The sequence below is a fragment of the Stenella coeruleoalba genome, assembly GCF_951394435.1.
Source record: "Stenella coeruleoalba genome assembly, chromosome: 13".
Classification (NCBI taxonomy): Eukaryota; Metazoa; Chordata; class Mammalia; order Artiodactyla; family Delphinidae; genus Stenella; species Stenella coeruleoalba.
The window spans coordinates 40,665,987-40,692,098 of record NC_137159.1 but is presented as its reverse complement, the minus strand read 5'-3'; the positions used below and the strand labels follow the sequence as shown (position 1 = coordinate 40,692,098).

At 36.9% G+C, this 26,112-nt stretch overlaps 1 long non-coding RNA gene across 5 annotated transcripts in view; it reads left to right on the top strand.

Annotated features, from left to right (window-relative positions):
• The window catches only part of LOC307196182, a 166,085-nt gene extending 149,142 nt beyond the window's left edge, over positions 1-16,943 (top strand). For all 5 annotated transcript variants that reach the window (XR_013831056.1, XR_013831057.1, XR_013831058.1 and 2 more), the window contains 2 exons: positions 11,416-11,602; positions 16,863-16,943. This is a non-coding gene — a long non-coding RNA (uncharacterized lncRNA). The remainder of the gene's footprint in view (positions 1-11,415; positions 11,603-16,862) is intronic.
• Positions 16,944-26,112: the final 9,169 nt, after the last annotated feature.

Below are 26,112 nucleotides of genomic sequence, written 5' to 3'. Positions count from 1 at the left end.
TTTATCTAGAATAATAGTTATGAAATTGGCAAAATGCATGCCCTGGATAGAATAGTAGGTGTCTGGGGAGTCGAGAGAGATGAAAGCTTACTTTTTGCTCGATGCCACTTTGCACTTTGTGAATTTGGAACAATGCGTCTGGCTTACATACTTAAAACTTAATAAAAGTTAATAAAATTGGCTTATTAGCTTTATTTAATTTTAATAGAGAACATCTTTCCCAAAGTTTTCTCTGAAATATTGATTGTAGAACTCTAAAATATTTCCTATTCAATGATATAACTATACAAATAATTCAGAAAAAGTTATCAATGCAAATTCCTTGAACTTCCTAACACTGCAGCCAGAACCCACTCAGTACTGAACAAAATTAAAAAAATACCCAAAGAGAATACATACCCTTCTTAAAAGGAACCTGATGCATTAGCAAACACTTGTTTACAAATCTCAGAACATTCAAACAAAACCTCACCTTGCATTTTGAGAGAGGTACAATTTTACATGGTGTGTGGTAAACTCATAGAGGCCAAGGAGTCAAAAATCATTCTCTTCAAGAAGACAATAGATAAAGTTATGGACTTCAGTGAAGGGAAGACATGGATGTTTGGAAAAGCATTTTCTAACGTTCTTTTGAAGCTAATGCCAGAGAGTGAAAACATTTATTACCAATACTACGCTTCTCACCTAATACTATGCCTTTTAGCCAGCTGTTCTAATGGACCCATGGATCTGATCTGACATGACAGCCTCTGATGTTCTCAAACCAGTTTACAGATCGTGTCTAAATATTCTCTCAAACATGGTCATTTCCCATGATGCCTCTGTTACTACAAAAGAAAAGAATGTGTAAGTATACAGGTATATATGTATATGTTTATTACAATGTTTTGATTATCCCAAGAGTTTTAGTCTTTCTGACTTACTGTACACTTGAGAACCACTATTTTCTAGTCTGAATTTTATTTTAATGTTTATTTAAAAAGTAAAGATAAAAGCTTGCTGTGAATGAAGTATGCTTGGCTGTATTCTTATGTCTTGTTATCAGTTTGCTCCAAAGTCCAGAAATGCTTACATGTAGCAGTGGATACTTAACAACAAATGGCTTATTCCTTTCAATCAGACGGCTGAGCTCCTCAAGTGCAGGGTTTGGGAACTTAGGCAGTTAGTTTTAAAGACTCAAAGAAATTTACAAATGCAGTTACCTGTTGGTAAGTTCCATGATTGGGAACAAAGAGAGGACTTCTTTCCATGTTATTCACCCCACTGCTGAGTCTGTCCATCTAAAAGCTGTGATTGACGATGTCACCAAAACAAAGGAGTCTAATAAGACAACTTGAAGAGACATTGAAAGGTTGAAATTATGTATGGCAGAAGACAATTATGCAAGCTAAATGATTCTTTAATTAATAATGAGATCCCTCACAGGCAAAAGAGAAAGACTTACAGGATGGAAAGCCTTGTGATTTACTCTGTGTGTGTCCATATGCAGTGTATATATTTTGGGATATAAATGATATATGCACAGTGCGAGTGCCATGACATGTGAATCTGTGAGCTCATGACTGAGCTCATGACTCATTCATCCACTGGGTGGGTGAATATCTAGAATGTAAGATTTTTTTCTTAAGAGATAGAATGCATTGCCTGGTGCCTGAAGCCATATGGTTTTCTTATTAGAAAAAAAAAACTGAATTTAATTGATTTACAATCTATGTTCCCTTATTTTCATATACAACTAGTTGCTTTATACTGGCCAGATTTAATTTTTTTTAATATTAAATTAAAACATGGAATTACATAAATGTCTTCAGTATGTAAGTCCATACCCATACATCAATATCAATGTAAATGCATAAACTAACAAAATACTATTTAGTCAACTTTTAAATGTTTGCCAGTCTCTGGATGAACAACTGATTTTAACTAACTAGTTACATTTGTTTCCAAATTTTACATCTTTTAGACCACAGTGGGTTTCAAACTATGTTTCATTAAACCCAGGTATTCAATATGACTCTTCCTTCTTCCTCCCAGACTCTTCTTAGCTGCTACAAAGGGTGGGAGGTAAGGGAAACAAGGAGGCAGAGCTCCAACCCAAAGAGCTGCAGCTTTTTGGGGGTTAAGGGTTTCTTTTACGTCTTTGCTTAACCAAAAGTGTTCTATGGTTATAAATCATTTTAAACCACCATTAAGAAAAAATCTGAAATAAAACTAAAGTTGCTTTCTTAACTCATACAATATACAAACAAAACAAAACAAACAAACAAAAAACACACATAAAACCTGTGCTATGGAAGTACAAGAAAGAAACCTTTGGATAATTTAAAAAATATCTTTGAGTTACTAAAATAAAGCCTATATCAGAAAAAATGGCAGATTTAAAAATATATTAAACTTCTACATGTACAAAACAACATTTAAAAATTTTGAATGTTAAAAGAAAAAACCACAGTAGGAAGAAATATTTTAACATTCATAACAGACAACAGATTACCATCCACAGTAAATAAAGACCTCTTAAACATGTATTCAAGAGCAAGTAACTAGATTTAAAACAGCAAAAGATATTAACAAGAAATTTACCAGAGAATGAAATCACCCTTCCTGACTTAAAAATATTACAAAGCTGAAATGATTAAAACAATATGATATTGGCACCAAAACAGACATACAGACCAGTGGAACAGAATGAAGAGCCCAGAAATAAACCCACTCTTACAAGACCAACTGATCTCAACAAAGGTGCCAAAAAGACGCACAGGGAAAGAACAGTGTCTTCAACAAATGGTGTTGGGAAAACTGGATATCCACCGGCAAACATTATACCACTTTATACAGTATACCAAAAAAAAGAAAAAAAATCATTTCGAAATGGAGTAAGACTTAAACATAAGATCTGAATCTATAAAACTCCTAGAAGACAACATACAGGAAAAGCTCTTTGACATTGGTCTTGGACATGATTTCTTGGCTATGACGCTGAAAGCACAGACAATAAAAGAAAAAATAAGACAGGTGGAACTACACCAAACTAAGAATCTGCACAGCAAAGGAAACAATCAAGAGTCAAAAGACAACCTACAGAATGGAAGAAAATATTTGCAAACCACATGCCTAAAAAGGAGTTAATATTCAAAATATATAAGAAACGCCTACAACTCAAAAGCAAACAAACAAACTAACAACACCGATTTAAAAATGAGCAAAGGACTTGAATATATCTTTCTCCAAAGAAGATAAACAAATGGCCAGCGTGTATATAAAAAGGTGTTCAACACCACTAATCATCAGGGAAGTGCAAGTTAAAAGCACAGTGAGATACCACCCCACACATTGGGATGGCTATTATCAAAAAGCAAAACAAAACAAAAGGTAATGAATGTTCATGAAGATATAGAGAAAAGGGAACCCTTGTGCACTATTGTCGGGAATGTAAAATGGTGAGGAAGCTATGGAAAACAGTATGGAGTTTCCTCAAAGCTCATCAATATAACTACCATGTGATTCCGCAATTTCCCTTTTGTGTATATATCCAAAATAATTGAAATCAGGGTCTCACATCGTTGCCTGCATTCCCATATTCATTGCAGCATTATTCACAGCAGCCAAGATATGAAAACTATCCAGATGCCCATCAGCAGATGAATAGATCAAGAAAATGTGGTATACGCATACAATGGAATATTATTCAGCCTTAAAAAAGAAGGAAATACTACCATTTGCAACAACATGGATGAACCTGGAAGACATTATGCTAAGTGAAATAAACCAGTATCAGAAAGACAAATGCAGTAGGATTCCACTTATGTGCAGTATCTAAAATAGTCAAACTCATGAAAGCAGAGAACAGAATGATGATTGCCATTGGCTGGAAGCAAAGGGGAAATGGGAGGTTTTCAATGAGTATAAAGTTTCATTTATGCAAGATGAATAAGTTCTAGAGATCTGATGTACAGCAAAGTGCCTATACCTAACAACACAGCATCATGCACATGAAATTTTGTTAAGAGGATAGATCTCAGGTGAAACAGTCTTATTATAAAAGAGGTGGGGGGGAAGGGAACACAAGGAAACTTTTGGTGGTGATGGATGTTTTTATTACCTTGATTGTGGTGACAGCATCATGGGTATATGCATATATCCAAACTCATCAAATTGTGTACATTAAACATATGCAGGGTTTTTGTTGTTGTTGTTTCTGTATATCAATTATATCTAAACAAAGTCATAAAAAATTGTGGTGGTAGTGATGCTAGGCAACTTCCCAGGCTAGGTCACAGAAAACGTAGCTTCAGGTTTTTGCTCTCATGGATTGCTCATCTTGGGGAAGCTGGCTGCCATATTATGAGGATACTCAAGTAGCCTATGAAAAAGCCCATATGAAGGAGAATAGAGGTCTCCCGATAACAACCAACACCAACCTGCCAGCCATGTGAATGAGCCACTTAGATCCTTCAGTCCCAGTCCAGACCTCAGATTTCCACCAACATCTTGACTACACTCTAGTGAGGGACACCAAGCCAGAACCAGCCAGCTAAGATGCTCCTAGATTTCTGACCAACGAAAACTATGAGCTAATGAAGGTTTGTGGCTGTTTGAGGCCACTCACTTTAATAATAATTTGTCATATAGAAGTAGAAATAATACACAGTATTTTATGGTAGCAATATTTGTAATAGTGAAAAATCAGAAAAAAATGTACATTTCTATCAATAAGGATATGGTTGAATAAATTGTGATTAATCCATATTATGAAGCATTATGTAATTATTAAATTAACAAGGTAGTTCTATATCTTCTAAAATGCAATATCTTTAGGAAATATTAAAGAATAAGACCAAACAACATGTATTATATTAATTTTTTTAGTAAAATACATTTGGATATTTATAATTTAGATATACACCTACATACGGATGTCTGTATTTGTATATGCTTTCAGAAATCTTTGGAATAGAGGATTGGACTGAAGGAGGTAGCAAGCAAGGAAGGAGAATTAATTTTATGCACTTCTACATATTTGGAATTTTTTAATAACAAACATGTTTTATGCATCGATGTTTCCTTTTATGACTTTATTTTAAAAACTAAACTGATGAAAAACAAATGAAGTAGTATACTTTTCTTTTAGGAGCTTTCATTGTTGATATTAACTAATTACCAAGACGTACAAGACAAGAAAATAAGGTGAAGTCAAAATGCATAATTTACTTCAATAGCTTTTTGGCTATGAAAAAGCAAGTGAAATGATTGTTTCAATTACAAGCCAGGTAGTTTTATGCCATTCTATGGTTACTGCTTACCTGTCTGTCAAATGGGATCGTGGGTCTCAAGAGATGACCTTGGCGAAAAATGAGGATGACTTGGCCCAAATACACCACTGATGCTGGACCAAGTCCAGAATCCACACCAAATGCCAGATGGACTGTGGGTCGATAGTGACATCTTCATGTACAAAGGACAGCACATTAAAGAAGGGGATGAAATAGATGTCTGCCTGTGGGAGTTATTGACTGGGTTTAATGCTAAGGCTTTTATCCTGTTATGCTGCATGTAATATGCTGAGGATTTCAGAAAAAAAATAATGCATGGGCTGTCCCAAGAACTAGAGGTCAAAAGGGAGTGGATAATAGAATTTGAATAAAAAGGAAAAATTGATTAGCTGATAGTGATTATTAGGCAAGGTTACAGAAGGCAATATTACGACTAGTGGAGCATTGCTAAAGGACACCCACCCCTTAATACAACGCCACCTGAATCAACCTGAAGTATAAATATGAAGACTCAAGTGGCCAAGGCAAATTTTAATGGGGATTACAAATATTATTTTGCAAAACATGGCTAAAAATGTTCCCTGAGAGTGTTTATGTAAAATGTTATGTCTTTCTTTCAAAGATTCCTTACAAGTCATTCTAAAAAAATTCTTTAATTCCAGTTTATAGATTTTCCTTATTTTAATGTTCTCCTCTCTGGTGTAGGCATATTATAAATGGAATTAACTATGTTACTAATGCTTTTAATCTGATTTTACTGGTGCCTAGGGCTGATGACTAGGAATCAGCATGTGTGTCGTTAAAAGAAAAATACAGTTATATAGAAACTAAATTACATGTCTAAATAAACACATTTATCCATGTGCCTTATTTATTATCCCAACTAGCCAAAGCAGAAGGGCCTGACTGCACTTCTTCAAAAATAAGGTAGCTAGAAGGCAGTTTCTCTGGCCACTGGCATTTTCTTGATGAAAGAACGGGCGAGAACAGCCTGCAATTTGATGTATTCTTTGTATATAATTCCTGAATTTTAGGCTGGAACTACATATTTTGGGGGCACTATATATATTTTTATGACTCTTCATATGTAAGAAATAATTGACGGTTTTTAATTCACTCGAGTCAACTGCTGACAATCACTTGGATTGCTGCAGTCGATCTCATTGGGCGATTCAAGACAAGTGAAGTATCAATACTCACTGGACGCTGTTGGTTGAAAGTCCTCTGTCTGAGGCCACAACTTTGAAGCTGATGACACATGAGGAAAGAAATGGGAGAGCATAAGCTGAGAATTTTAAAAGAAATGATTAAAGGGAGAGGATGGCAGAGTCCAAAATATAAGAACCAGTTCCTGAAACCACAGTGGACTCTTGCCTCAACTTGCCTGTGCTTATATTTACTTTGGAATAGTTCCAAATTCTGTGCTATGTCAATCGTAAATCATTGGATCATGAGTGGCTACTTCCTCTTCCCATCATCTGTCAAATCTCTTCATCAACTTAGGCACACCAGTGACCTGCACTGACTACCTCTACATGAGGGATTCTGATTGTCTCCTGCCCTCTGATTGCAATACTTTCTGAGCTATTCAGTGGGCAGCAACTGTTTTCTTGGCGGTCGTACCTCTTGTTATCTTGGATTATTATTTACATTTTTGTGTTATCATTTGACTTTCTTACATTGCGCATTATCCCAAGTACATGGAAGCTTATGGAGTGCAAATGGTTGTGCTTTATCTTTTCTTTTCTTGCATTTTTTTGCCCATTCCCACTTCCCCACAACCACTGAGCCTGTCACAGTGCCTTAGACCAGGAGATCCTCATTACACATTTGTTGTTTTGTAAAGTCGGCCCTTCGGGAACTTCACAGCTTCATTGAGACAGGACAATATTTGCCCCCCCAAAAAAGCACCATTATAAAGGCAAAGGCAAAAGAAGGGGAAATATGTTCAATTAACAACAAGAATATTTTCATAATACAATTTAATCTTCCCAGTAGGCTTACGAAGATATGGGTATTATTGTTTTTTCTACTTTACAGATGAGGAAACCAGGCTAAGAGAGGCCAAACAATCTGCCTAAACTTGAAATGATTTTAACTGGTTGGGATGATTCAAACCCAGGTCAGTAGCCTCTGGGCCAGTTCAACAGTAAGTAACATTGAAGAGACTGCATTACCAGCCTGCAAAGCAAGACAACCTTTGAGGGACTGAGGAGCAATGAAAGCATATGGAAATGGGTCATGAATCAGGAAAGGCTTCCTGAATGAGGGAACATGAAAAGGAGGAAAAGAGGGGGATTACAGCCCTGAAAAAGAGAGGATCATGTAAGTGGAGCAAAGTAATAAAGAAAAGAAAAAGCACTTGCCTCTAAGTCTGTAGAAATATTTACAGTTGGTTTCCAATCTCCTCATATTTTCTATCTAGCCAAACAGCAATAAAGGTATGTGGAAAAAACATATATATTAAATTACTAGGTGTCAGATTTCTGATTTGATAACACTTGGTATAAAAATAAGTTCTTAAAAAAAAGTTATTACTCTTCATTTATCTAGCTCTGAGAGTGTATACAGCACAGGATAATAAGTAGAATTTATCAGAGGAGGGACAAAATTTGTGCCCCAAGGGCTTTGCTGAGTAGAGCCTCAAGTGGAAACCATGTGACACCGAAAATCAGGGCACTGCCATTGCTGTACATCTAGAATCACCTTCTCTCTTGGGCTGTGGTTGAAGATATGGGGGCCTATTGCAAGAGGCATTTTTCTTTTTTTTTTTCCCACATCTTTATTGCAGTATAATTGCTTTACAATGGTGTGTTAGTTGCTGCTGTATAACAAAGTGAATCAGCTATACGTATACATATATCCCCATATCTCCTCCCTCTGCGTCTCTTTTGTGGGAGGATATAGAAGGAGATTTTCATGTCCAACTTTTAGAAAGATGTTAATTGGGGTCTTTTTCTAACATTACGTACCCCATTACCACACACAAAAACACCCCCAAAGCAAAAACTGTCTCTTGTGTAATAGGAAAGGTTCAATCATGATCCAGGGAAATCCAAAATCTGGGAACAAGGGGGGATGGGCAACCTTCTCCTCAGGGTCCCAGAAACACAAGTTCAGGCTCATAACAGTTAAATGTATTAGTTACAGTGTATCCATCAATGCTAGCAAATATAAACACAAAAATGCTCTGCCTTGGCATTGTGGCTCTGATATCCAGAATGCAACCAAGAGACAGCAACTTAGCAAAATCAAATTCCTTCACTCAAATCAGAACACAGGCCCTCAATCATAGATTATGAACTTTCATCCTGGACACAGCTTAATAAACTTGGTTTTACAGTTTCCTAGCTCCAGTTATTTAGCAGGAGCAAATGAAAAGTGTGAGGGAAGGCAGAGAGCTGGACAACAAGGGAGGAGATCAAAAATCTGAAAAATGTAGCCAGGTTTGGGGTAGGATGAAGTGACCAGGGCACAGAACAAACAAACCTGCAAATCACTGGTCCCTGAGGACATCGGTATTTGCACAGGGTTGTAACCCAGAGCTCAATTTGTGCTTGTTTCAGCTGCTGTATGTTATATATTATCCATAATAAAATAATTATATTTTAATTAAAAAAAGAATTATGACACTCTGTAGAAACAAACACTAAGTCAACAACTCCAATTGAAAGAAAAAAAATAGTTGGAAAAAAGAATTTAAAAATAGGGAACTCATGATGTAGGAGAAAAGCAATAAGTAACATTTGAATTTAAGTCTAAAAAACCCACTATTAATTGTTATGAAAATTTGTAAAACAAAAATACTTAAGTTGAGCCATAATATAAAATGCTAATGATCAATTAGAAAAAAAAAATCCAGGTTATTTCAGATAATTTATGAGATGAACAATGTTAGAGAGAAACTAAACTAAAATCATGTAAAAGTTTGTTAAACATTGAATAAGTATTATATTTATTGAACCCCTATTATGTGTCTGGAGCTATACTAGATGCTAGGGCTTTAGCAAAAACAGTGCAAACTAATTCATGCCCAAATTACAACCCAGCATGTGAACAGTAAGTACACAAATATATAATATAATTTCTGGTTATGCATGCAAAAAAGAAAAATAAACCAGGGTAAGAGTGTCAGGGGGAGGGTCAAAGGGAGGGATTGCTACTACTTTAGATATGGTGTTCTTGGAAATCCTTAGGAGATCACATTTACACAGTGCCTCTGAAAACAATATGGCCGTTTAGAGGAAAAACCTTCCAGGAAAGTGCTAGGTGAATGCAAAGGCCTCAGGCAGGGTTGGCTTTGGTATATTTGAGGAACAGTAAGAAACAGAATGAGAGAGAGAGAAGGCAGATGAATTTGAAGACATAGGTAGTACCCTAGAGGAACAAGACCTAATGTTGAATTGGATGTGGGATCAAAGAGAGATGATAGTACCCCACACCCACCTACCCTCTCCCTATCACCGTGACCTTGAGATACTTGGGTAAATGGTAGAGCCAATTACTCTGATGAGAAAAACTGGAAAAGAAGCACATGTGTGAGGGAGTTGAGAGTAGAGAGGCGATGAGAGTTAGCTGACGATTCTGCTGGAGATCTGGAGAGGTTGGACTGAAGATCAATGATTTGGATCCATCAGAATATAGATGGTACAAAGCTAGGGGACTGACTAAGGGATCCCAGGCAGTGGGTGTAGATACAGGAGACAGGAGGTCCAAAGACTGGCTCTTGACACATGCCAGCATTTATAAATGGAATACAGAAGGAGGACTACACAGAGGAGAAAGGGGTTCACGAGTCCAAGAAAGCCACAGAGAGTAGAGTCCTGAAAGCTAAAAAAAGAAAAATCTCAAGGGTGAGTGAGCAGCTGAGTAATCTCCTGAGAGGTTAGGTAAGTCAGATAAGCACTGAGAACCCAGCATTAGATATGATGATCAGCGGGTCATTGACAACCTAGATGAATTTATACATTTACAGACAATTTAAATTCTTGACAATGACAGAGAAATGCACAAAGTTAAAGCAAAGTCCTAATATAAAAACATGCCAGAGAGGGATCACTACTTCTACCCCACCCCTCCCTGGCCCCTGACCCCTGCCTGGTGACCCCTGTTTCTGAAAGAAGTGTGTTACATCCTTTGATGGAGTGGGGCACAGAGCACAAGATGGAATCATTCATTTTTGTATAGTGTGTCACACCCAGGAGATAAGTCAACCCATGATTAGAGGAGGGCTAATCCAAACAATCTAAACAAAGGGAAAACTTGAGACTCTCACAGTGAGTCTATGAGATGGAGTGAAAAGGGGCAGATGATTGTGGAGGGAGGGGTGGCCCTCAGGAGTCCAGCAACGACCTGACTTAGAGAAAACTAATTCTAATAAATAAGTGTTTTTCATTTTATTGCTTGGTTTGCGTGTTTCCTTTTTTTTCTTCATCAAGTGAAATCAAATAACAGAGAAGCTACATTTGCTAACTATTTGGAATTTTGAAGGAAAAAAGAAGAATGGGATACGGTGCTTGTGGACTAAGGAATGGAGTGGGGACAGCTCCTACACAGGGAATAATATTTCCTCTGCAGTTATAAAAATTTGATATAATTGCTCATTGGGAGAAAATATAACCATCAGCACCATATTTTTTCCCTTATAACCAGCTATATTTTATTGTATATGGTTGTAGAATTGATGTATGGTAATATTCCTTTTTCTTTTTTAAGTACTTCACGAAGGAAAGAAAGAAAAATTCCATTGTGATAGTGCAGCAGCCAAGATTTAAAGTTGTGCTGGACTTACAATTGAAATGCAAATCACTCTTTGCAAACAGCTTCCCACTGAGACCCAAATTTTTACAGATCAGGTTCTGCTGTCCTGATGAGGGATCATTGAACGGCATTTCCCAGGATTCACAAATTAGTTGCCGTCTAAGGTATCATTTTCTGTGTTATAATTGTAACTTACCAGAGGAAACTTTGTCACAAAAGACAGTACCCTGTGCTTCCATTATTCTTCCAGCTGCACCCGCCACTAAGGATTCTTTCACACACAATAAAAATACACATCATGACCTCCCTCTCTGAAATACACACTCCTGGAATATAAACATTTTGAGAATGTTGGTGTGCTTTTCTTCCCCTTCTTTTTCAGACGTGCAGGTGGTAAAATACTGGCTGCCATGAACTGAAGACAATAAATAGAAATTACCAGCTTCTTATGGCTGCCTGACAGAAACGTGCCAGCTTGGGAAAGCCTGATTCTCCAGGCACAATGATCCTCCGGGCAAAGAAATCCCTGGATGCTCAGGTCCACTTGCTGGCTACTCCTTAATGTGCAGGTAAGGCTGTCCACTTCAGACATGCTTAGCTGCCCTCAGATACAAGGAGGCTGCTTAGAACCCTGGAAGGTTACCTCTCTTTCCCCAAGTTAAAAGAGCTAAAGCTCTGAGAGAGGCAGCATTGCACACAGGACAGAGAACGCAAAAGGCTGAGGGTTTAAAAGCTGAAGTTGAGACACAGAAATAAGTTCAAAAGTTATGGTTGTATAGTGGGACCATCACTAGCTAGTACCTTTAAACTTGGGCTTGTCACAGAACTTTGCTAGCTGAGTTATCTGAGACAGATACAGCATGTCTGTGGATGTCCATCTCCACATATGCCAATGTTCTGGATCAGAAATTTCTCAAAGAGAATTCTGAGAATCACCTGGTCCCAGAAGCACTCAGGGAGCTTGTTCTAAAAGGAGCATCTGGAGACTCATCCCCAGAGATTCTGATTTATTTTACCCAGGACAGGTTCCAAGAATCTGCAATTTTAACAAGTTCCCCAAGATGATTTTTATGCACACTGAATTTGAGAACCACTGCAGTAGATGAACCCTGAGATTCCTCCAGCGTTAAGGGTTGAAAAATCGATAGGTTAGTCAAGCATACCCACCTTGAAGCCTGGGTCCCTTATCCAGGAAAATATATTTATCAAGAGAAATTGAAGGCAAAAGCCTCCTCCATGTGAGGTTGGTGTCTACATCTAGACAGAAGCTACTAGAGACTCCGTTCCTTAAGTATATTTTCAGCAGCCCCACTGGGAGGGCTAGCTATAAACGTGTTGAAATCCCAGGATCCACCTTCCATATCTCCTGGCCACTGAAAAGAGATGATTCTCATAGCTGCCGTCTTCCTGCCAGAGCAGGAGAGGCTCCTGGGGAAGGCTGAGGAATAGAGGGAGAGCATGGTCCTATCTCCAGCCCCTGCGGTTTGCGGAGGAGGGGAAACTGAGGAATGTGGACAGGAGAACCCTTCCATTACCTCAGCTTCCTAGATAAAGTAGGAGGCAGAGAAACACGTGAGTGAGAAGAGAAGGTGTTGACAAGGACTGAAAAAAATTATGACGGATTGGAACTCTTATTGAGGAGAATGGGTGCAAAATCTAAGCAAAGTCGAGGGATAGGTGTGGAATTCCTTAAGTCTCGACTAGGGTGAAGTCTCTGGAATTTTATTATTGTTAATCATCTTGATTGTGAAATTATTCGTATCAACATTTAATTCTTTGAAAACCAGGGATACTGGATATATTTTCACATCTCTATTGGTTTTATGTGGCGAGTTATCTATTCATAATCTTTGTTCATGTATTTTATTATTTCTTCTTTGACCATTTTTGTGTTTATTATAATAATTGTTCAATGTATGTGCTGCAAATAATTTTCTTCATTTTTTGTGTTTATCTTTATGTCTTTTCAATGCACACAAATGTTCATTTGTATGTATCCAAATCTACTGAATTTTCTCATATATTCTTCCATATCTATTAAATAGTCTATGCTGTCGAAGAGACTCAAATATTTCCAAGAGTCTCCTTTTTGCCTTGTAATTTTTCCTCCACCTGATTTTTTTTTTCTGCAGTGCCAATTTTAGTCTTTAGTCTTTTCAAATGGCTAACAAATTGTGTAGTCAACTTTCAATTATTACAAGTTAGGAAGGCTGGCATAACGTACATGGTTATAATGCTACTAATAACTTCCCCGATGAATATATCAAATAATCTTTTTCCCCCATAAGGTTTTTATTTCAGTAAACTCTATTCAAAGCATCAGCTCCTAATGATAACACTTGTTTTCACAAAAAGATAAACCTGGTTTCTTTAAGTGACTCTATTGTACTGGGCCTTAGTCTCCTTACCTACAATACATTTGTTTCAGGTGCTTCTCAAAGGCTTTCTCAACTTTGAAATTGTATTATTTTAACGAGCACAGTGTACATCTGTCATTGTGCTAACTAGACCTGTCTTCCTTAGAGTAGGGGCTCAACGCTACAGCCCTCAGGCCATATCTGGCCAGCGGCCAGTTTTTATAAGGCACTTGAGCTAAGAATGGTTTTCATATTTTTAAAGAGTTGTTAAACAACAACAACAATAGGAATATTTGACAGAGACCCACAGATCTTACGAGGCCCTCAAAGCCTAAAATAGTTCCGACGTGGCCCTCTAGAGAATCGGCTTACTGACTCCTGCTATAGTATCAGCAGGCAGATCTTTTGTTATCACGGACACCTCTCCAAAAGTACCATTGGCAGACAACACAACAAGTACCATGTTTCCTTTTCTTCGGGGCACAAATTTAGAACACATTTCCCAGTCTCCCTGCAGTTAGGGCTGACCATTAATTGAGTCTTACAGAATGGGGTATGGGCAGATGTGATATACACCACTTCCAGACCCCTGCTACATCTGTCCCATGCTGGAGCTCCATTTCTCTCTTGTGTACACCAGTTGGATGTAGAGACTCCAGCAGAAGACACCAGCACTTTAGGAGATGATGCAGCCATTCAGTGAAGGCAACCCAAGTCCCCAACTGACCTGGTGGTAGGCTACACGTCAACAAAGAACATCACATTGAACTTCATCTGAGTAAAACATAAACTTGGTGTTGGTTAGGACAATAAATGGGGGAATTCATTACGGCTGCTAGAATCTATCCCAAGTAAAGCTCTGTTTCTCCTCTGCAGCTCAGCTAGCATGTTGCTTCTGTCCTCTTTGAGCTAGGAAACCAGAGGACCAACACTGTTGAAAAACAAAATAGTGACACTGAGGAAATAGCGACTCAAAATAGTGACTGTTTCTGAGTGAAAGGAAAAGTTCTATAACATCAATTTAGAGCAGAGATTTTGGTAGATCAGTGAACTTTGTCCCTTTGTTAGTTAGGTTTGGACCATTTTTTCTGAGAGACAACTCCACTCAAACAAGTGGAGTGTCAGACCATCAATAATTAGCCGTACTGAGTCTTCCTTTGTTCTATCTGAGGGCTGGGGCTAATGGGAATTGAATGGCTTAAGGTGAGTATAAGTGTATTTTAACTAACCAGTCACAAAATTTAGTTCTGAAGATGCGTGAAGAAGAATTATATTCTTTGGATATTCATATTGCCTGGGAAAAATCTTAGTAAGTTTCTAAATCAGAGACCCTTCAGCGACCAGCATGGGAAATGCTATGTCCAGAGTACATATAGCAACAACACAAAATTAAAATTAACAAGTAGATGTCACTATTAAGACAAAATTGCCATATAGTGGAAGAGTTAAGGGCATGACTGAATTTAGTAAGCCTGAGTACGAATGCTTGCTGCACCAGTTATTAGCTGTTTGACTTTTTATGACCTCAATCTTTCTGTTATTCTGTACCCTCATTTATAAATGGGGTAAATGATACCTGCTCTTTAGGGTTGTAACAAAGATTAAATGAATTATTATCTTTAACTTAAAAGAGTGTGACACATAATATGTGTCGATTCATTCTAATTATTACATGATTCAAAATAAGGGAATTCACCCGATATGCGAGGTCTAATGTCACACTTCGAAAATCTCCATTCCCTCTCCTCTCATTCGTGCATTTCTGTAAACACCTTCCTAGTATTTCACTTTTGTCTCAGTTATTTAGTTATTCCTTCTTAGCTAAATTTTGATATTACGGTTGAGTTGTAGATAAGTTGCAACAAGTAAACAGAATGTGGATGGCAGTCCACTTAGATGTAATAACAGGAGAAAGATATAGAGGTAGGAAAAGATGGGGTATATTTGGTTAGCTAAATTCTCTTGGCAGTCCTATGTTCTAAAACTGAGACTTAAAGACAAAAGCATCTTCTCGTCTTCTTTAGAGAAAAGAAACAGCTGTCTTTTCTTTGAAAACATTGTAAGCTCTAGGTACATATGAGACCTCTTTCTATTTTGAGTTGGAAGAAAAGAAGCAATAAGAAAATTCATAATCAGAAGAAAACCCACAGTCCATTTTGTAGAAAATCTTAAAGTTGCTATTGGAGATATATATATATATATATATATATATTTAATTGCATACATAGGAACAAAACTCTGCAGTTTGGATTATCCTTAGAATCTGGATCTTTGCACATTTTATTTTTTATCAGTATGCCCGGTTTTCCTTTGTTAAACTTTATAGTTTCTCAGAGCAAAGCATAAGGAACTATATTCTTATTCAGTGCAGTTTGAAAGCTTGCTTTGTTTTCTCCGAGGAGGAAGAGATACTTTTGTCATAAGGTTTGTAGTCACCTTGTCTGCAATCTCTTAAACAAGTGATACTTTATCATAGAGAAAAAGAAATTCACATACCACATGCAATATGAACACACTAGTTCTGCTACTAATTCAGAATTCTTAGTCCATCCCGCATGTTTTTTGACCTAACGTAGTGATATGAAAGGAATTTTATACATGTTAGTTCTGTCCCTCTGCTGGCAGTGGAAGTAAATCCCAAAGTATTTCAGCAGGTGCTATTAATATGCAAATAACAGAGAATGCACTGTTTCTAATAGACCTCCCAACTGCATGGGAGGCATCGCTGTTGGAGCAAATTAGCTTTCTGTAATTTGCATGCTTTTCACAACCTCCTGGGATTATATTTTAGATCAGAGACAATAAAAGCATATGCAGTTAGTTTAAAATGTAACTAATTTTAGACTTTGAAACAATTTTAACCTAACTTCTTTGTGGTGTTAAACAGCTATTTTGCAAAAAAAACTTTCATAACAGTCGGTAATTTTCATAGCATTGATTTGCCATTAATGGCTCCATCTCTTTATAGCGTGAAAATAAATGTGGGAACAGACCAGGTGTATGGGTTTCCCAACTGACTAAAAAGACACAATGGTGGGGGTGAGGGGGTGGTGGGGTGGGGGGGTGAACTGGAGGCCTGGGAGTATGCATTGTTTGGGCAATTACAAAGGATAGTATGGGTCAAGGGAAAACATAAAATTGGCCCAAATGGAGTGATTAGCCAACATGATTCATGACCAGAGGAACCAGCCAGAAAGATAAAGTGAAATTATTTAGCTCACCATGTAAGCCTTATAATATCTAAATATCTAAATAAATAAAATGGTATATAAATAAATGAATAAATAATATTGAATTAACTGATTTTAACTATTCCAACTTATATCTTATAAATAATGTGTTTTTAGAATTATTATTCCATGTCCTAGAAATTAGGAAATTTTCTCGAAAAATATGTATCCAGTCTGGCAGCAACTAAGGTCATATGTGATTGGGAATTTAACATAATTTATGTTTTTTCTTGATCTATCAGTGAGAAGTTGAAAATTGAGCCAACCTGTGCATCTTTCATTGAGAAAATAAATTATTTTGATCCCTTCCTGGACTGGATAAGGTAGGGATTTTGAAAAAATTATTTAGATAATTTTCTAGCTTTTGCTGTCTTAAATCCACACATGAAAATTAAGTTGAAGAAATGACATAGCTAGATGTTTGAAGTTTAAATGTCGCCTTTGAATATGTGGTTTTGACTTGGATCCCAAATTAACTGATGACTGAATTATTCTGCATTTCCTTTTGTTTCTATAGACACGGCTGCATCATAAGTTTAAAAAATATCACATGAGAAAATGTCATAAATGAGAGTTCTTTAAGATTTACTGGCTAAACGTGTCTCTTATACATTAGTTCAGTAACCAGCAGCTGACCATAGGTAAAATAGATGACTTGGAGGAAAAGAAGAAAAGTAAAAGATAACTTTGCTATAAACAAAGAATATGATTATGTAATGGCCATTCCAATATTTCTGGTTACATTATGGACAGATTTCAAGTCAGGTAATTTCTGCCTCGTGAATCTTGCTGAAATGTGTGAATCAACTTGCAATAAATAATTTGGCCATTTGACATACCTTGGATCTGGAGGGACAAGTAATTAATTTAAATATCATACATTCAGCTAAATCAATAATCAGGCATATGTATATATTTATATGTGGATATAATGACATTTTTGTTTGTCTATGATTTCAAGCTTTAAAGATAAAATTTTTACTCAGTGATCACACTTTGAAAAATTAGTCTTATATGTCAGATGGAAAGAGAACACATTTATGGCATATACAAGTAAAGCTAGACACTATGGAAAGAACATTTTGAACATAAAAAATGATATTGAGAATGATGATAATTTTGTAACAAATTAGAGGTCATCTATGCCAAGTAAATATAAATGGCATAATATTATATATAAATAATTTAAAATATATCATAAATTTATATAACTACTCTCAACTATAGCACAGCCTATATTTGATATACCATTTCTTCTTCAATACCTTCCCTTCCATACCAACCCCCATAGAGTTTTGTCCTCTGTCCATCTTCTTTTTTCTTCCTTTTCTAATAATATAACCCAATGCATGGCTGTCTTTTTACTTCTCTGCTACAATTCCCAAGCAATGTTTTCTGTTCTATTGATTTTGTTTTTTCTCTTAAGCTGAGGATCTAAATTCAGTCCACCCCATGCATCCTTCAAAGTCCAGTTCAAACATGGGCTCCACCGTGAAAGCTTCAATGATGCTTCTGGCTCAGACCCATCTCTCTTTTCTCAGAAGTCCCATTGCCTTCAGATCATCTTATTCTTAAAATATGGCACTTTCTACGTTTTTAAATTATATTGGAAATGTCCTATTTCCTCTGACTAAACTGTGTGCTTCCTGAGAACAAGGTTTGTTATTGCCTGCTGAGACCAATTCCTTTAATATAGCAGGTACTTCAGAAATAGTTATTGAATATTAATAAAGTTTCTATAAGCATTATTTTCTCATATATTCTGTTAGATATGGGAAGAACTTTATCTTTTGTTTCCCTTTGCCCACTTTTTAAACAGGTATTTACTCTTCTCACTCAGAGTGATTATGGAAACCCACAATACATTTTCAGACTAAACCGGTTTTGCACTGCTTTTATGTGGCCTTAGGTACCTCATTTATCTCCACTGTATCTCAGCCTTTTCTATCTGTAAAATATTAAAGGCTCAATCTCTCAACTCTTCAGAGTTGCTGGGAGGATTATCCAGTGTAACACACTTTGCATGAACATGTTCTGAAGGCAGGTTTTTATGCACAGACACTGGCAGCTCTTGCTATTCCAGTTCTGGCCAGCGTTGCTCTGAGCCTTGCAGTGCCTTGGAGTCGCTGAGGGGCCCTGGACATTCATTCAGCATCGGAATGTCCTCCTCTTTAGTTATTTGGCTGGCACCTTCATGAAAAAGAAAAAAACCTTTATGCTTTCTGTTTTTCTCATGGCCTGGGTGTTTGGACATGATCTCCCTACTGGCTGACTTCAAGTCAAGGAGAACTTTTCTGGCAGCTGACGTGAAACAAATTCTGGTCGGACGTGTTTAGGGCCTCAAGTCACAGACCTGTGTTTATTTTCATTGAGAAAGAGCAGAGCAGGGAGACATGGCCCCATGGCCTTTATTTGAGAAGCACACAATAGCAGAGCTCCAAGTCCAGCCGTTTCTCCAGAGAGAAAGTGGTTTCAAATATTTTAACCAAAGACTACATGATTATTAGTTTTTATTCTGGGCAAATAAAGTTTGCTCTTCTAGGTATATCCCACAAATATAAGCCAGAGAAGAGATTTCTTTTCCAAGAAAATGCAACATTTGTTACTCATAAAAATATCCCAGACACTTCCCAGTTTAAATAATCACAACAGTTTTGCCTTTCTCTAGAAAACATTGACTGTACCCCTTCCCCGCCATGCCCCATTCTTAACACCAGAACTTCTTTCTTTCTGATGATATTTTGAGAGATGATAGTGCTGAATATAGGTTCCTTTAGTGAACTTCCCATACCTTTTTTTCCCCATGTATCTTCTTGGACTAAATTTGATACCTCTGATTAATACTGGAAATTCCCTTCTTTGTCATAAGAAATGAGTCCTCTTAACTTCCCTAAGGCCCTGTGCATGCACCGAACATTCTTAATTGTCCCACAGAGGATCACGATTTGCATGTAGAACATCATCTGTGAAGTAGCCACCATGCTAGGGGTTTTATATTGTTTCCCTTAATCTTCACAACTATCCTTAGAAGTAGATAACATGATGCTCATCTTAAAGATGAGAAAACTGGACCTCCAAAGGACCCAATGTAAAACCGCTAGATAATGGCAGAGCCAATATTTACATTCAGGGCAGGCTGATTGCAGTTTCCATGTTCTTTCCATTGTACAACTAAAAATGAATAAATCGATACATAAGTAAATATAACTACACACACATACGTATACCTATACACAGAATACTTGTTGCTGGCGCTCCACAACACCCACACAATCTTTAGTGTTAGACAAAAACCAATTAGTCATTTCAGTAATAAATAGCTAGGTACTATCAAAAGAGTATGTTTGTCACATTATAAGTAGTTGTTTTAGAATGTTATAGGCACAGATTCACATGTAGAAATATTTCCATGTCTCCTATGTACACAAGAAGACTTGGTGAGCTGAATTAACTCTTTCCCCAAATCAGTCTGTTGATTTAATCTCATCCTTTCATAACTACCTATGATCCTGGACATGTTGCCTCTGGTAGTAGAAGGGCAGGCTGACAGACGCTCAATGGACATAGGTATTTCAGCTGGAAGAGGGTTGAGCAGGCATTTGGAATGAAGGTGGGGTGACATGTAGCTACCACCTGCAAAAGAAGAAGATAAAGACACCGATTCTGGATGTGGGGCCCTGGTTCAGATCAGAACTAGCGGTCAGCCTGATCTGAAGCTCAGCTTCTGATGGACTGGCCCTTGGTACCAATTAGCCCTAAACACAGCAGGTATTGTTTCTGCAGTTTGCAGCAGAACCTAACCTAGAGATGGTTAAATGCTCACAGCTTTGAAGATTAGAGGACTTAACAAAACAGGGAGCTACCCAAGTCACCCCAATTCTTTTCTTTCCTATCTGTGTCTTAGCCTTCTTTTTTAAGCTTTCTAGAACATGATTACTCTTCAGCAGACCATGGTAATGTGTGTCGGGAAAAAATGAAATTAAACTGGTGCTTCAGGAATTCTTTCATAATGTAATCTGAACCAGTCCTTATTAATGAGGCCAAAGTATTTCCCATCCAAGTGCAGTCCTGCAATTATTTAAATGTGTAAGTGAAACCATTCTTTATACCTTCATTCACAGTCCATTTAAGTCAGAAACTGAGTTTACTGGGTTTACTAACTGGGCATTAAGCACCATTTGAACAGTTTAAGAGCTATCAACAGTTGCAATGGCCCATAATAAATATATATACAATTATTTCTATATAGATTGTCCTTTATAGTTGAAAATGACATTGCGAATAGTTACGAATTATATGCCTGTCACTACACAGCTAGTATTTCAGTGTATATTTGCATAGGGATTTTCCATTTATAGAGTACTCACATTATTTATTTATCAGTATAACCTAATATATTATTATTAGTATTACTAATTTATCATTAAGGAAATAAAATTCATAGTTGTTGGATAACCCAAGATGGATAAAACCGGGAAGTGAAACACCAAAGTGCTTAGCATACTGTGTCCCTGTATATCATAAATAAGTGTGATTTTTCTTTGACAGTTGCTATCCAAAATTCTGTGTTGCCTGTTATACTTAAATATTGCTCATTTATATGAAATACAAAGCCCATTTATAAGGAAGAATAGTAATTTATTTAAATGCATTTGTGGTTAAATCTTATCTTCTTTCAGTAATTCCTTCATTGGGGTATTTCAATTACTTACTTGGAACATTCAAATTAGTTATATTTGCAAATAGAATTTTGCAGCAAAGAGCCTGAAAATAATATTCTCCAAGACAAATTCTATTTAGAATTTTTAGTTATAAATATAATCATACATTTAATTTAAAAACATACCATATACAGCACACATACATTGACAGATTTTTCAATTCTCAATATGTTAAAAGCCAGCAGTTTAAGTACAGCTGACCCTTGAAGAGCACAAGTTTAAGCTGTGTGTGTCCCCTTGTGTGCGGATTTCTTCAATAAATACATTGGAAAAATTTTTGAAGATTTGCAACAGTTTGAAAGAACTTGCATATGAACCATGTAGCCTAGAAATATTGAAAAAGTTAAGAATAAGTTAGGTATTCATGAATGAATGAAATATATGTAGATATACATGTAACATACAAAATATGTGTTAATAGACTACTTACGTTATTGGTAAGGCTTCTGGTAAATTGTAGGCTATTAGTAGTTAAATTTGGGGAGATGCAAAAGTTATAAGGGGATATTTGACTACACGGGGGTCAGTGCTCCTAACTCCTGTATTGTTCAAGGGTCAATTGTATATTCTTAGAGGTTGGGAAAAAGACTGGAAACCTTTAACAATATAATTTCATACTTTGGAGGCTTGTTTTGTTTATTTGATTTTCACTAGTATGAGATAAAGCTCATGAAAATTACTTGGTTGTGTCATTTTGGAAAGAGAAGAAAAAAGGATTTTATTGATCATTAGTTTCAAATCAGTTTGCACTGAAAATATTCCTTGAAGGATTGCTCAGAATAATTAATATGGGGAAAGAGTCGTAGTGTCTGACTAGATTTTCCTAATGCAGCCTCTCCCAGTAAGTATCCATAAAGGTCCACGAAAAGTTGAAAACTTCACAAAAACTTCAATAAGTGACAATGAACCTACTGCCAAAAAGTTGGGAAAATATCACCCTATCTACCAAATCTTTTGGGTCTGGCCTCTTTTGCTAAGCATCTGTTTTTGAAAGTCATCCGTGTTGTTGCATCTGTCGGTAATGTGTTCTTATTTATTTCTGAATAGTATTCCATTGCACAGGTATACCATAACTTGTTTATCCATTCTCCTGTTGATGGACATTTGAATGCGTGTTTTAGGGCTCTGAATATATAAAGCTTCTATGTAAGGATGTGAAAACATGTTATTTTCCGAGGAGTGGGATAAATCAGCTGTTGGATTACGGATGAGGTGTATGTTTCCCAGTCATTCTTTTCTTGGCCACATGTGGTTTCACAGTATGTATGTGCAGATTAGTTTTCAGCCGATGACTGATAGGGACCCCAAGCCATTGGGGGAATCCCCTGTTTTGCAAAGTTCCCTTCTTTCCAGTACTTTTCCTTTCAAATTCTAGATAACTCCATCTTCCTAAATACCAATCTGTCTTCTCAATGCAATGAGACCTCTGGGCACTATTGGGAGATCTTCCCCGTGCTCAAGTCTGGGAATTGGCTTCAGGCAGAAATCTGGGGCAATCTTCCTCCTAAACCCATTTGTTTACCTTCTTCCTTGGATCACAGTCCTACTCTGCTTTTACGAAAACAGTTACTTTACATGTTTTGTCTAGTTCTTTGTTTACTATGGGAAGTTAAGTTTGGACTTTGTTAATCTCTTAAATCAGAAATCAGAAGTTGATATTGATTAATTTTTAGTTGAATAGAGAATATAATTATTTATAAATTTAGGGAAGCAACTATTATAATAAAATGGAAAATAGAATTTCCAAACTACTAGAAGAAATAAAATAGAAAAGAAAAAAGAAAAAAATGCAACAAAATTAGAAGTAATCATGAAATACAAACAACAAAATAAGTAGACAAAAGTAGCTATCACAATAAATGTGGAATGAATGAATTGAATTATCTGGGACAAGACAAAATTCTGAAACTGGGTTTAAAAATCCAACTACATGCTCTTTATATCATAGATATAATTAAAATATTAATTAAACAATTCGGAAATAAATGGTGAGATAGCATCATTCCTGGTTTTGCTACTTAGAAAATATAGTTTAATGTTATTTAAAAAACAAACATTAAATTGAACAAAACTCAAGGTAAAACAAATAGTATTATTGGAGAAGAGAAAAAGCAAATGAAAGAGTTCTCATAATAAAAGAAGATTCAGCTCTATAAAATAAAGGAAAAATATTTATTAAATTAAGAAATATTAAGGGCTTCCCTGGTGGCGCAGTGGTTGAGAGTCCGCCTGCCGATGCAGGGGACACGGGTTCATGCCCCAGTCCGGGAAGATCCCACATGCCGCGGAGTGGCTGGGCCCGTGAGCCGTGGCCGCTGAGCCTGCGTGTCCAGAGCCTGTGCTCCGCAACGGGGGAGGCCACAACAGTGAGAGGCCCGCGTACCGCAAAAAAAAAAAAAAAGAAAGAAAAAAGAAACATTAAGAGTTATAGGAAGAATATGAAACACACCAATTATCAAAATCAATGTAAATGGATAAAACTCAAAACATCTCTGGTTGGCACTATCAAAAAGCCATGTATATACTACCTCCCCCTAAAAGGATGTCATAGTAATTAAAGAGCATAAAAAGAATATTGGGTAAAGATATATCAGGCAAACTATAAGTCTTAAATGGCAATATCAGAAATATAGAATTTTAGAAAAAAAGTCAGGATAATGATGATGATTTTGTGTTGAGAATAGATATTCAGTGTTGTATTGCAGGTCAGGGGAGTCAGTTACATGCATCTATTCTCAACTTCACATTCAGTAATGTCACACAGGTTGCTTGAAATTGGCCATTGTAGTAGTATTTAATCCTTAGAATTTGGTAAATGTTTCAAATCAGCCCCTCTCTCCCCTCCCCTCCCCACTGCCAGAGACCTGGTTGTTAAACATGTGCCAGCACACCACTGACCATAATCCAAAATGAACATGTAATAGTCCTGACACTGTAGGACCCAATAGCATAGCTTAGAAATGTGGGGCACAAACCTATGAGAAATTCAAAGACAAAATGACAGAAGCTCCATATTTGTGGGAGAGATTAATACACCTCTGCCAGCCTTTGATGACTCAAGTAAGCACACACAAAAAATGCAGTGAAATAGGTGATTTGGATTATATCATTAATAAGATTAATTGAAATATGGATTGCAACCACCCAGCAAAGAACATAGTTTATTTTGTTGTATATATGAAACCCTTTAGAAGCATACTACGACAGGCAGAAAATCTCAATAATTGCCAAAACATTTAAATAATGAAGTGCACAGTCTTGGGCCTCAATGTCCTTTAGTAGTTAACAGAAAGTTTACCATGACTGCACAACGAAATTTCCTCCCTCCCTCTAACAAACAAAACATTCTAAATAACTAAGGTGAATTTGGAATCAGTTATATAATTGAACCTAATTTCAAAAATAATAAAGTATGGCCTTTGCATTAAAAATATTAAAACTATAAATTCATGATATTTTCTGATTGAAACATAAACTTAGTGAAAACCAGAGGAAAGCAAAATAAGGCATTGCAAAAAATCAACAAGTTACCTAATAGCTGTACTGTAAGTTTCTAAGTTACTAATAAGATAAAGAGTTTACTCTTTATAGAGTGGGTGAAACACACAAAATCAAAATACACAAAACACGATATTTAGCTTCTAACAAATTTGTTGTAAGAGTGAGAATAAAAAATTTATGTATGATGAAAGGGATGTTTTCAAATAAAGGACCTTTTAAGTGTGAAAATACTATGTAAAATGACCTCCTATAAATATGGGGATTTTAGAAATTGTTAATAGTAACTAACATATTTTGAGTGCTTAGCTAGTGCCAGGCAGTGTTCTAAGACCTTTAAAATCCACTAAACTAGGGCTTCCCTGGTGGCGCAGTGGTTGAGAGTCCGCCTGCCGATGCAGGGGACGCGGGTTCATGCCCCAGTCCGGGAAGATCCCATATGCCGCGGAGCGGCTGGGCCCATGAGCCATGGCCGCTGGGCCTGCGCGTCCGGAGCCTGTGCTCCGCGACGGGAGAGGTCACAGCAGTGAGAGGCCCGCGTACCGCAAAAAAAAAAATAAAATAAAAATCCACTAAACTATTTAATTCTCGGATAAAACTATATGATAAACAGGGTAGTTCACACATAAGGAAGGTGAGACATTGAGATGTTAAGTAATTTACCCACGGTTAAACAGCTGGGAAATGGCAGACCTGGGATTAGAAGAAAAGAAATGTGGCTCCACAGTCCCTACTCCTTCCATCCGCAACGCACTACCTCTCAGAAGATTTTCTGTAAAAACTAAGTGAAATGAAAAATAGAAAAAATCCAATTGCATAGAAAAAAATGTGAAATCATCATGGGTTAACTTCAAAAAAGAGTTAAAAATCAGACATCTTTTACAAATGATATATTTTCAAACATTCAAAACATCACTTTCATGTGATTGGAAATTAAACTAGCAACCAGAGAAAAATGGCACTATGTTAGGAGGAAGGAAGGCAAGGAGGGAGGAGACAGGGAAGAGGAAAGAAGGGAAGGAAGGAAGGAGGGAGGGAGGGAAGGAGGAAAGGAAGGAAGGGAAGGAAGAGAGGGAGGGAAGGAGGAAGAGTGGGAGGGAAGGAGGAAGCAAAGGAGGAAGGAAGGAAGGAGGGAGGGAGGAAGCAAAGGAGGAAGGAAGGAAGGAGGGAGGGAGGGAATGAAGGAGGGAAGAAGGGAAGAAAGGAAGGAGGGAAGGAAGTCAGAGAGAGAGAGGAAGACAAGATCGCTAATTTTTAGTGGCTATAGACTTTG